Source organism: Mustela nigripes, chromosome 15, assembly GCF_022355385.1.
Source record: "Mustela nigripes isolate SB6536 chromosome 15, MUSNIG.SB6536, whole genome shotgun sequence".
NCBI classification, from domain to species: Eukaryota; Metazoa; Chordata; class Mammalia; order Carnivora; family Mustelidae; genus Mustela; species Mustela nigripes.
In genome coordinates this window covers 1,383,788-1,396,417 of record NC_081571.1, presented here as the reverse complement: position 1 = coordinate 1,396,417, position 12,630 = coordinate 1,383,788, and the positions used below count along the sequence as shown (strand labels likewise).

The 12,630-nt window shown below is 41.8% G+C and overlaps 1 long non-coding RNA gene across 1 annotated transcript; it reads right to left on the bottom strand.

Annotated features, from left to right (window-relative positions):
* Positions 1 to 10,935: 10,935 nt before the first annotated feature.
* On the bottom strand, positions 10,936 to 12,116 carry LOC132002821 (uncharacterized). The gene is made up of 3 exons (XR_009400026.1): positions 12,069 to 12,116; positions 11,534 to 11,653; positions 10,936 to 11,020 (listed from the first exon to the last, which is right to left on the bottom strand). It is a non-coding gene; the product is annotated as an uncharacterized LOC132002821 (long non-coding RNA).
* Between the last annotated feature and the right edge of the window lie 514 nt (positions 12,117 to 12,630).

The window sequence follows — 12,630 nt, the reverse complement described above, 5'->3', positions numbered from 1 at the left end:
AGCCAGCCTCCAGGAGGGCCCCGGCACCTGCAGAACATCAAGGTATGTGACCTTGGGAGCTTATGAAGCCCCAGGTGCAGTCCAGATGCTACTTCTACCTGCAGTAAACTGGCACTGGTGGTCTCAACTCTTCTGTAAATATACAACTGTCAAAGGTGAATTGCAATTAGTATGAGTGAATCAGGGCCAACTTCGGAGGACAAAGTTACTGTTCTCCAGGGCAGTCTGGCCTGAGCTGCCCAGCACTGCTACCACTGACCTCAGCGGTCAAATAGACAGCAACAGGCAACATGCTGAAAAGGGTTTATGGTGAGTAGGCTGGAGCTCACTTATTTTCTCTGGACCTCAGGTTTCTCATCTAAAAATGGGCTTACTGAATACTTCCCAAGTTGACTGGCAACCAAATACGATAATAGATTTAAAAGCTTGCTATGTCGTAAAATGCTAGGTAAAATACTGCCATCTCTTTTCCGTAAGATAGATCCCAAGCTGGGAAGATGATTGGTGGTATTTTAGATAGAAAGGACTCCAGCAAAGCTTGATAAACTGGCCACTGGAAAAAAATGCATATTTACACAAAGCCTGAACTAAGCACAATAGAGAAGGAGAAGAGAGAGGAGGGTCTGGGTGCGAATGTCATAGCACAAAAGGGGTGCTAACAGCAATGCTGCTCTACTGAGAGAAAAGTCCACAGGGCCATAAGGTTCCATTCATCTAGTTAGAGTCTCTATCACCAAATGTTTTATGCATATGATCTCATTTTGCCAGCTGCTCTGGCAAAAACAGTCTTTCATTCTTTTGAATGGACAGGGACAGCGCCCCTCTGGGAGGTAACATCCTACTCAAAGGCCAATAGCAGACAGTCCTATCACACAAAGGGTGTGGTGGGTTGAACTACTCGAATTCTCCCAATGCACTTAATTCCGGAAGCTAGTTGCTGAAACCATAGAGACTCCCCATCTTCCCCCCGTATTGATAGGGTTAAGAAGGAGTCCTGAAGTCTTGAGGCACTCCATTCCATTCCTGTGCATCTTGAATTATTCACTTACTCAGCCAATATTTACAGAGTACCAACTGAGTGCCAGGAACTACTGGGCACCGGGACGGCAAACAAAAGAAAATCTCTGCCTTCATGTTGAAGGAGGCAGTCTACAAACAAATCCCTGTTGATTATATATGCTGCAGATAAGTGCAACAGAGAAAAACAAAAGTGCATAACGGAAATAGGAAGGGCCAGAGACAATGAGAATCGCTATTCAGGACAGGGTGGTCAGGGAATGCCTCTCTGCTAAGAGCCTAGAATAAATGGAGAAGCAAGTCAAACTGGTATCTCAGGGAAGAGTCATCCAGGGAGAGAGAAAGGCCTGGACACCAGAGTCAGAGACAGAATGGGAAGAGATGAGGCCAAATAAGGCAGGGGCAGGGAGGGGGGGGGCGGGTTGCAGATAGTACAGACCGCCTGGGGCTGGAGGTCATCAGAAGAATTCCTCATTGTGCTCAAATCTGCCTGTTTAGAACACCAGCTCACCAGCATCTGTTCTGCCCTCTGGTGGACCCAAAGTAAGTCTATTTTCCACTTAATAACCTTAAATAGCTGAGAACAGATCCCAGTTCAACCCCAACTTTATTTTCCAGCTCCACATTTCCCTGTTGGTCATACATTCGTTCATCAGTATTAAGCAACTACTGTGTACCAACCTACTAGTTACCAGTAAATAAGAAAGAAAAAAACAGGGGCACCTGGGTAGTTCAGCTGGTAAAGCATCTGCCTTCAGCTCAGGTCATGATCTCAGAGTCTTAGGGTTGAACCCTGCATCGGGCTCCCTGCTCAATGGGAGTCGGCTTCTCCCTCTTCCTCTGCCTCTCCCCTCCACTCGTGCTCTGTCTCTCACTTTCTCTCTCTTAAATAAATAAAACATGTTCTCTGACCTCTGGCAGTCAAGCAGTGGTAACAGTACCAGGAGTTTGCAGGCTCCTCCTCAGGACAGGGGGCTTCAGTACACGAGTGTCTTCCAGAAGGGAGATGCAGCCCTCTAGCATGGCCCAGCACTGGGGTAACTCTTCTAGACACATTGACTCAAGGGAGCTTTTTGAACGCTCATCACCTTTCCTCACCTTCAGTTACAAGACCACCAAGGTTATTTATGTAATTACAGAATATATAAATATATTTGCACTGAAAATTAAATAAAGAAGTAAATAAAGTCAAGTAAATAAAGTAAATAAAGTCACATGTGAAGGTCTCATTTCACAGCGCTGCTTAGAAGTCCTAACTTCTCCATGTAAAGGCATCCAGTCTTTTCTCTATGCAATTGCAGTTACTTCTATACATATACACACACACATACATAACCACTTTGCATTTCCTACATATTTTTTTCTGTGATAGCTTCTCACCTGGTAATATGCTTTGGAAATCTTTCCAGGTCACTATGTATAAATCTAACTTGTTCTTTTTAACAGATATGCAGTATTCTGTAGAATGACTGGGTCATAAATTGTTGAACCATAGCCTTGTTCATGAACAGTTGCACTGGTTCAGAGTTTTCAGACTTCTCCCTCTCCCCTTTCCTTCCACTGCCCTGCCCCCACCCCCTACCAAACTTTGTATACAAACATTTTTCCAACCTAAACGCAGGCCTCTACATTTTCCCTGTTGAATTTCATTTTGCTGACTTGGGCTCATCCCTCCAGTCCATCCGATCTTTTGAGCCCTGGATTCAGATTATTGGCAATTCCTTCCAGCTTTATGTCATCTGTCAGTTTAATTAGCCTGCTTTATCTATAGTTATTTAAGCCAATAAAAATGTTGAGTATGGAACAACCACCCAATATTTCCTTCCAGCTCAATGTCAGTTCATCTTATCAGTATGACTTGAGTTTGGAGTTTTAAGGATAAATGTACTTAGCTGCATCTAATTCACAAGTTTTTATCTTAATAGTAAGGATATTATGACAAACTTGGAGTATCTTACATAAATATTTAAGAATATTTATCATTTCACTATCCATTTTAAAAACACATCTATTAGTTCCTCCTATGTGCAGAGCATTGTTCTAAGCCCCTGGCGAGTGCAAAGATCATTTTGAAGGCTCACAATGCAGAGGGAAGATGTGTATGACATGGTTACTTTACAAAACAGTATGGTGTGGAACTAGCACGATGTGACGGGCACACCAAAGCACCACAGAAAGAGTTCAGGGTGTGAAATAGTTTCTTTTGGGGACCCGCATAAACAAAAAGCTAAATCATGAAAGATGACAGACTTTTGCCATGAAAAGACCTGAGACTAGTTAGTTAGTTAGTAGTAGTTAGTTTGGCTGTTTCCATTTCTTTGAGAAGCTAAATAACTTACCAAAGACTTTTTCTACCACTCCATGTTTCTCAGAAGCCTAGAATAGAACCCCCCAGAGATGTGGAAAGCCTCTCTCTGCTGCCATCTGCCGTCAACCAGGGTAACTACAGGGCACCGCTTCCCTCTGCGGTGGCGGGGGCGGGGGCGGGGCGGTGGTGTGTCTTCTTTGGAGGAGTGTCTATTCATGTCTTCTGCCCATTTTTTGACATGATTATCTGTTTTTTGAGTGTTAAGTTTGAGGATTTCTTTATAGATCTTGGGTTCATCATCATTAGCCATCAGGGAGATTCAAATCAAAACCACACTGAGTTACCACCTTACACCAGTTAGTATGGCCAAAATTAGCAAGACGGGAAACAACATGTGTTGGAGAGGATGTGGAGAAAGGGGAATCCTCTTCCACTGTTGTGGGAATGCAAGTTGGTACAGCCACTCTGGAAAACAGGACGGAGGTTCCTTAAGAAATTAAAAATATTTTATTGTGTGGTGTAAGAGAATGGTCAAGTTTCAATCCTTTATACATAGCTGCCAATTTTCCCAGCACCGTTTATTGAAGAGAATGTCTTTTTTCCACTGTATATTTTTTCCTGCTTTGTCAAGATTATTTGACCATAGAGTTGAGGGTCCATATCTGGGCTCTCTATTCTGTTCCACTGGTCTATGTGTCTGTTTTTGTGCCAGTACCATGCTGTCTTAGTGATCATAGCTTTGTAGTAAAGCTTGAAATCAGGCAAATGATGCCCCCAGTTTTGTTTTTCTTTTTCAACATTTCCTTAGCAATTCAGGGTCTCTTCTGGTTCCATACAAATTTTAGGATTGTTTGTTCCAGCTCTTTAAAAAATGCCAGTGGAATTTTGATCGGGATGGCATTGAAAGTATAGATTTCTCTAGGCACTATAGACATTTTAATAATGTTTATGAATAAAAGACCTCAACGTGAGGCAGGAATCCATCAAAATGCTAGAGGAGAACATACGCAGTAACCTCTTCAACATCAGCTACAGCAACTTCTTTCAAGATATGTCCCCAGAGGCAAAGGAAACAAAAGTGATAATGAACTTTGGGGACTTCATCAAGATCAAAAGTTTTTGCACAGCAAAGGAAACAGTCAACAAAACTAAGAGGCAACCCACAGAATGGGAAAAGATATTCACAAATGACACTATAGGCAAAGGGCTGATATCCAAGATCTATAAAGAATTCCTCAAACTCAACACACACAAAACAGATAACCACATAAAAAAATTAAATTAAAAAAATAAAATATAAAAACCCCTACACCTAAACAGCCACATTTACCCTTCATAAAAGCCTCATTGCTTCCATTGCTCTGAGTTTTTATTTCCAATTTGTATATATTCGGCTGTTGTTGTTTTGTTAGGGTAACCATAAAAAATTCATACATAAGCATATACTATTTCCTCTCCTAAATACTATAATAAGCAATATTAGCAAACTTCTATAACCTCGTGGTTATAGTCAGTGGCTTTTCTCAAGTTTCTTATTTAGATTTTCCCTCAGGTTTCTCGAAGTATTTCGTCACTTGGATTTTGAAATCTTATTTTTTTTTTTAAGATTTTATTTATTTGTCAGAGAGAGAGAGCACGAGCAGGTAGAGGCAGAGAGAGAATTGCAGGCTCCCCACTGAGCAAGGAGCCCGATGTGGCACTTGATCCCAGGACCTGGGGATCATGACCTGAGCTAAAGGCAGCCTCTTAGCCGACTGAGCTACCCAGGTGTCCCTGGATTTTGAAATCTTACCATCTAGGAGCATAAATGCCATGGTGAGATTATTTCTTACTTAACACTCATCTATGTGGATAGGTGAATCTCTTATTTACATTTTTTTAATTCATCATCTAATATTAATGCAGCAAATCTTTAAAGATTCAGGGTTACTTGGTCTTCCTTCCTTATGTTGTAAGGAAGTATATACTCTAATTTTTCAGGTTTTAATTTTTTAGACTTTCGGGTTCCTTATTCATCATGATATCTACTTTTCAAAACCTGAAAAAAATGGATTTAAGGCAATTTTGAGTCCCAATAACTCGAAAAAGCATGACTGTTTCCCATTTGCCCTGCCTTTTCCAAAAGAAAGAGATCTCAATTTCAATAGATATTTGAATACCTATGTTCATAGGAGTATTACTCACAATAGTCAATAGGTGGGACCAACTCCAAGTGTCCATTAGCAGAGAGAAGAATAAACAAAAGGTGGCACATACATACAATGAGATATTATTTGACCTAAAAAGGAAGGAAATTCTGACACTGGCTACAACATAGATAAAACTTGAGGATGTTAAACTAAGTGAAATAAGCCACGAAAAAGCAAACTCTGTATGATTCCACTTTTGTGAGATACCTAGAACAGTCAAATCCATAGAGACAAACAGGAAGGTGGTTTCCAGGGGTGGGGGCCAGAGGGGAACGGGGAGTAATTGTTCAATAGGTTCGGTCTGGGATGATGAAAAATTCTGGAGATGGGTGGTGGTGTTGATTTTTTTTTTTAATATTTTATTTATTTATTTGACAGACAGAGATCACAAGTAGGCAGAGAGGCAGGCAGAGAGAGAAGTGGAAGCAGGCTCCCTGCTGAGCAGAGAGCCAGATGTGGGGCTCCATCCCAGGACCCTGGGATCATGACCCGAGCCGAAAGCAGAGGCTTTAACCCACTGAGCCACCCAGGCGCCCCGGTGGTGTTGATTGAACAATAATGTGAATGTGCTTGAAAATGTGCACTTAAAAATGGTTAATATGGTAAATTTTTATATATTTTTATAATTTTATTATTTTATATATTTATTTATTTATATTATTTTATATATTTATTATTATATTTTATTATTTTTATATTTTACCATAACTTTTGAAAGTGAAAAAAGAAAGATCTCTTTCTCAACACAAGAGACAATGGATGGTAGCCATTGAAAAACACCAATTGTGATCACAGTGTGTTTAGAAGTATTTTGAACTCAGATACACATCAAACACTGCTCATGTCTTTATGCTATTTTATTAGTGCTATAATGCCCCAGAATAAATTCCTAAGCCTATATATATTAACCATAAACATTAATAGGACAAGTCTGAACACACAGCTGAGTCCTTCCCTGCCCTATGAAAAACAATTGTGTTCAAGTCTGATCAAGTCATTTAGGAAAGAAGTACCAGAAAATTACTCTGCCTCAAATTCAAGTGACATGTAGAAGTGAATTTTCCCAGTCTCAAAAATATGTAGAGTGCTCTCTGTAGATAATATTATGAATATTCTCTCTGTAGAGAATATTATGAATAAAAATTATTATCAGGAATAGTGATAAAAATGGTTGGGGTGAGGGGAACCTTCCATGGTCAGCTCTTAAAGACTCAACTTTCTCTAAGTTCCTCTGTTGTTGTTACTTCTCCTAGCAACATATTTCCTTAAGCTGGTATGAATTAGAACTCATTATATTAATCTGGTCTAGTTTTCATTTCTATCCCAAACAGAAGCAGAAATTTTAATAGTAAACATATCCTCTATATCCACAAGCATATGGGGAATTGGAAGAATTTGCTTCCAATAGCCAGCAAACTTCCAGCTGTATAAATGGTACAACAAATTTAATTTTTTTTCATAGGATTTTCATTCTTAAGAGTCTTTTCCCACCTCTGAGGGGCACCTGTTGGGTTAAGTGTCCAACCCTTGATTTCAGCTAATGTCATGATCTCATGGTTGTGAGATCGAGCCTGGAGTTAGGGCCTGCACTGGGCATAGAGCCTGCTTAAGATTCTCTCTCTACCTCTCTCTCTCTGCCCCTCCCCCAACTCCCTCTCTCCAAAAAAAAAAAAAAAAAAAGGCTTTTACTACCTTTGGGTTTCCAAAAACATACTCCAGTGCTGTAGGAAGTAGCAAAGTCGACGTCTTTATAAAACACAGGGAATGAACACCTGTTGTTGTTGTCTGTTTGTTTTTAATGATTTCCTTTGGGCTCCTTCTGCTTTGTAATGAATGTTTTGTTTATTGGCCTGGAAGATCATCAAGGGTTTAGCTAAACTACTGCAGGGTACTGCTGCCTCGGCGTCTACTTGGTCTGGCCAAGTGGCCTGTGAGAGCCTTAAGCTGACCCTAGCCCCTCACGCAAGCCCATGCTCTCAACAGCAGCTGCAGAGTCACAGGTAAATCTAAGTTCCCGACATGACCTTCCCAGCCTTGTGATAAAGAGTCTCCCTCCTCCCAGGGCCTTCCCCTTTTGTGTGCCCTACATCGCAGGGCACATAGAGTTTACCAAAACCTGGCTCTTTTCGGTTTGAATTGACAAATCCGAACTTAGCCCAGGATTCCCAAAACACTCTACTCATGGAACCTAATAAAGGCATGTGCCCCGGGTCCTACCTCTCTCTCTGCCTGTACCTCGCCTCGACTTTCCCGCATTGCTCCTCAAGGTATGCTGTGTACAGGCCTCACAATCTGTGGGTAATAAGCTTCTCTCTCTCAATTTTTCTTGTGGTCTGTGGTTGAATTGCAGCTCACCCTCTGGCACAGTGTGCTCAATTTAACAAGTGTTAATTTAACAAAGTCAGAGCAGAGTTAAGATGTGGTACTGTCAAAAGAGGGGGAATGGACTAGAATTGGCAAATGGCCAGCACTTTTGATTTTATGAGTCACTTATGCATGTGCATAGTACAGGAAAGCTCCACAGGCTCATGAGAAAACCCAGTTCACTCCAAGGATGAACTAAATGAAAGAACACCAAATACTTCTAGATTCAAACTCAGTCACAGCAAGGTTCTGCAGGAGTTTTAAAAGACCTGTAAAACTCAGTCCTGGGCTGTGAGACCTTGCAGAGGACGATGAGAGCAAAAGAAGCGGAATAGTCACATTCCCTGTGAGGTGGGATGAGATGGAAATAGGGGGAACACATTTCACGTAGAGGAAGGACATGAGCAAATGTGCAAAGGGGAAAGAAAAAAGCTTGGGTGTGTAGTGGAGGGTGCTGGAGGAGGATGGGAAGGTGTCCGGGACTGCGGTGGAACCGGTAAACAAAGAAGTAAAGAGGGCGGAGTTTGTTCTACAGACAGTGGGAAATCCCTGAACGTTGCTGAGCTGAGGAAGCACGCAATCCAAGCAGGACTCCAGAAACATAACTGACTCCACGATGGTTGTAGAAGAAAGACCGAAGGGAGACAGGCACATTGTTTAGAAAGATACTGGAATAGTCAGATATAATAATATGTGGCCAAATTAATTTAGTGAAAGAACGGCAGAAATATATATTAAATAAGGAACACCTGGGTGGCTCAGTAGGTTAAGTATCTGCCTTCAGCTCAGGTCATGGGCCCCAAGGTGCTGGAATCGAGCCCCACATCAAGATCCTTGCTCAGCCGGAAGCCTGCTTCTCCCTCTCCCTCTATCCCTTCCCCTCGCTCATGCTCTCCTTCTCTCAAATAACAAAATCTTAAAAATAAAAAAGAAATATATATTAAATAGTCTATTAATAATCATGATTTGTCAACAGATGAATTTGGAGAGTGAGAGAGTAAGACCCAACATGACTAACTGTCATGCCTGAACAGCAGAAATTAGAAGTAAGAAAGTGGGCAGAGACTCTGATACCCTCTAGGTAGGAATGTACAATTTCTTGAGCTGACTTCATGTGATACAAATGATTCACTGTAGAACAAAGTACCAGAATGGCTACCTTAGTTTCTTTCATGACCATTAGGATTCTTAAGTTAAAAGATCTCAAAGCATGTGTCATTCTGAAAACAAAACACAAAAACCATGAAAAACTCTCCTGCTTATTTTCAGAGAAAAAGAGTTCCACCTCCAAAGTTTGGGATGGCAGCTCCAGGGGCTGACCAGCAGTGTTTGTTTGGGCTCTGAGCTCCTTTTAAAACTGATAAGTGTGATCTAATCAGAAGGTGTATTTAAAGTCTGGGTTAGATAAAAGGATACATAGCTATTCTGCCACACTGTCATTGACTACACCACCACCCAGATTGGAAAGATATACCCCTTTAGGAAGACTACCAAAGCCACTCGCAAGCAGCTTTTTAATGGTTTATCATCAACATCAATAATACTAGCTAATACATACAAGCTGCTTTATAAGTTTTAACTAACACCTTTACTTCTATAAATTCATTTGAGTCTTACACACCCTTTGAGTTTGGTGGTATTATTCTGGATTCATAGGTAAAGAAATTAAGTTCAGAGAGATTAACAGACTTCTCCCACAGTTATACAACTTATAATAATTACCAACATTTGCATTGACTTTTTAAATATTCAGACTAATTTTTTTTTTTTAAATATCAGTATGAGAAAGCTCTTGGCAAGGTAGCTGGCACATAGTAGATCTCCATAGAGCTAGTTTCTCCTTCTCCATGCCTGCATTTTTCTTCTACGCTGCTATTAACTCAGGAGGAGCCCACATTACAGATGAGCAAACTATGCTTCAAAGTAAGAGCCAGCAAGGGGCCACATTGGGATGGGAAAGACTTTAGCCTTTTGTGACCTTCAAAGGTATAAAATTCACTTGGAATATATGCCCAGGAAAGCTTTTATGTAACAGATGAATTATTTTAAGCTTCCCTAGTATTTCAACAACTGACGCTCAACGTTAAGTACATTACCTGTTTTTTAAAATGGAGTAACACCAATGACTAAAACAGGTTTGGGAGGGAAATAAGCTTTTCCAAAAACCCCACCTTTACAAGGTCAAGAGTATGTGTGTTTGAATTCTGAAATATTTATGCCCAGACAAATAGAAGGAAGCTGATCTTATATCAATGCATACACTCTCACTTCCTCCTGTCTGGAGGAAGCAGCCACACCGGCAGAAGGAGGATGGCAGGAAGGGCCTGTGCTCTGGAGCCCCAATAAAGTGCAGACCAAGTTGTGCTTATTAACTAACTCGTTACACCTGGGGCGCACCCTAATTTCAGATCTCAGGCTGGAATGATTCAACATGGGGAAGGGAGGCCTTAATTAATGAAAATGCTGGGCTGCTATAGGAAGTGCTGGTGATTCAGCAAGTGTTTTTACTTCTGAGTCAGTCCCAATCATAGGCAAGACTGGGTTAGGATGGTTTTTTTTAAAAGGGTGTAAGGCTTCTTCTTCAACAACCAATGAAGAAGCAACAAAGTCCTCCATGAGGAAAGAATAATAATAGGTTGGTGCCTTTAACTAGGTGTAAAAGTGACAGGGGAAGCCGCAGTAATGGTGTCCAGGCCCACAAGCCCTACGCACCATCCAGATGACAAGCATGCATTAACAAATACTTGCCAGTGTGTGTTGTGGTAGACCAGCTAGCAGGCACTGAGCCTAGAGGGTCAATGAGACAACCAAGGTCCAGGCCACCGAGAACATGGTCAGCAATAGACCTGACAAGGAGGCCAGGGCGAATTCTCTGGGATATCAGCAAATGATGTCAACCATGCTACTGCTGTGCCCTAAGGATGCAGCAGAGCTCCTTAGGTGCTTCACCCCAAGCCCAAGCAACTGGAGAATATGAGATCCAGGAGTTCCCAACCTAAATTCTGGAAAGAGGTGTTCCTCTCTCCTTCCCAGTCCACTTACTCAAATGATACTTACAAAGAATTAACATGTGTTGATTCTCCTCTTAAATGCTGAAGTGCAAAGGTGAATAAGGCAGCCTGTACTGCTGGCAAGTCTTCCACTGAAATTGAAAAATAAAACCCAGAAAGACAACTATTACACTTGGAATATGTGGGACTCCATCCCAGCACTCCTGTCTCCATGAGGGTGCTCCTGACTGAACAGCATCACAAGTGTTCTCTCCCTCTCTCGTCTATCATCCATGTCTCTCCACAAGAGGAAAGACTTAACTCAGTGCCCTCTGGCCACTCCAGTTTGGTCTCTGTAGGCCAAGGGGTGCATTCTGGCCTGCTCTGTGCTGTGGGGTAAGCTGGCCTCCAGACTGTGTCCCTGCTGAAGCATCCAGGTCCATGAGTCAGTAGCTAATTCTATCCATTTTGGAAAGAAGAAAGAAGTTTCAAAAGCCATCTTATCCTGCCTTTATAAAGCTGACATTTTTATTTCCTCTGTTTCCTCTGTTTATTCTGTGCATTATTTCTCATCTGGTTCTGAACATGGGAGGGGTGCTCAAGGGGTTTCCCTCACCAAACCCTAACGTAGATCTAGGAGTAAGCAAAACTTCATGAAAACCAACCTCTCCCTTCCATTCAGCGTCAAGTATCTGTTGAATCTATATCCACAGGACAAAGAAAGAGGGCTTCTTTCTCCCTCGAATGCCTGGGGATGCTTGATAGTGGCATGCTTTGAAAAAAGCCTGGAAGAGAGATGGGTGAGGAAGAACAGTGTGCCCAGTAAATGCCAACCCCAGGACTTCCTTCAGAGACCCGCTCACTTCCTATACCATTGCCCAGAACCAGTGTCAGCATTCCATAACTGGAATCCACAGTCACCCTCCTCTGATACCCCTTATGGCCACTAAAAAACCCTCTCAATTTCTCCCATTGCCTTTTTTTCCCCAACTTCAAGTTCCGCCATTTCTGGAAGACTCGGAGACTTCCTGTCCATCACTTTAGGAAATTCTGGTGTAACTGAATGATGTGCCAACACCCTGATGTCACACAGAGTAGATGTCTACTCTAAAGATCTCCACCCACTTTTTTGGGTCATGGTCACATGACATGGAGCATCCTTCAATACCTCTGAGAGGTTCCTCTCTGCCCAGAACTTACTTTGTTTGGGGGAATTCCTGGCCAAAGAGATACAGAGACACACTTCTTTCTTCCAACCCTCAAAGTAAAAAATAAGTTAGTCATTGAGAAAAAACTCTTATTTCTAAGAGACAAAAAGAAGCAGAGAGCTTTTAAGTGAGTTCTTTATTTTCTAACTCAGAAGTCATAAAGAAACACTCACATGAGGAGCACCTGGCTGGCTCAGTCAATCAGTTAAGTGTTGGACTTCTGGTTTCAGCTCAGGTCATGATCTCAGGGTCGTGAGATGAGCCCCACATAGGCTCCACATTTGGCATGAAGTCTGCTTGAGATTCTCTCCCTCTTCCTCTGCCCCTCCCCCCACCCTACCATCTTTCAGTAAACAGATAACTAAAATCCTTAAAAAAAAAAAGAGAGAGAGAGAAAGAAAGAAAGAGTCACGTGAGGCACCTAGAATAGCAAATTCACAGAGACAGAACTTGTAATTGTGGTTGTCACGGGTTGGAAAGGGAGAATGAGAAGATGATTCTCCTGGTTTTTCAGCTCTCTGATGGCCAGGTTTCAACCCTTGACTGTCAACAAT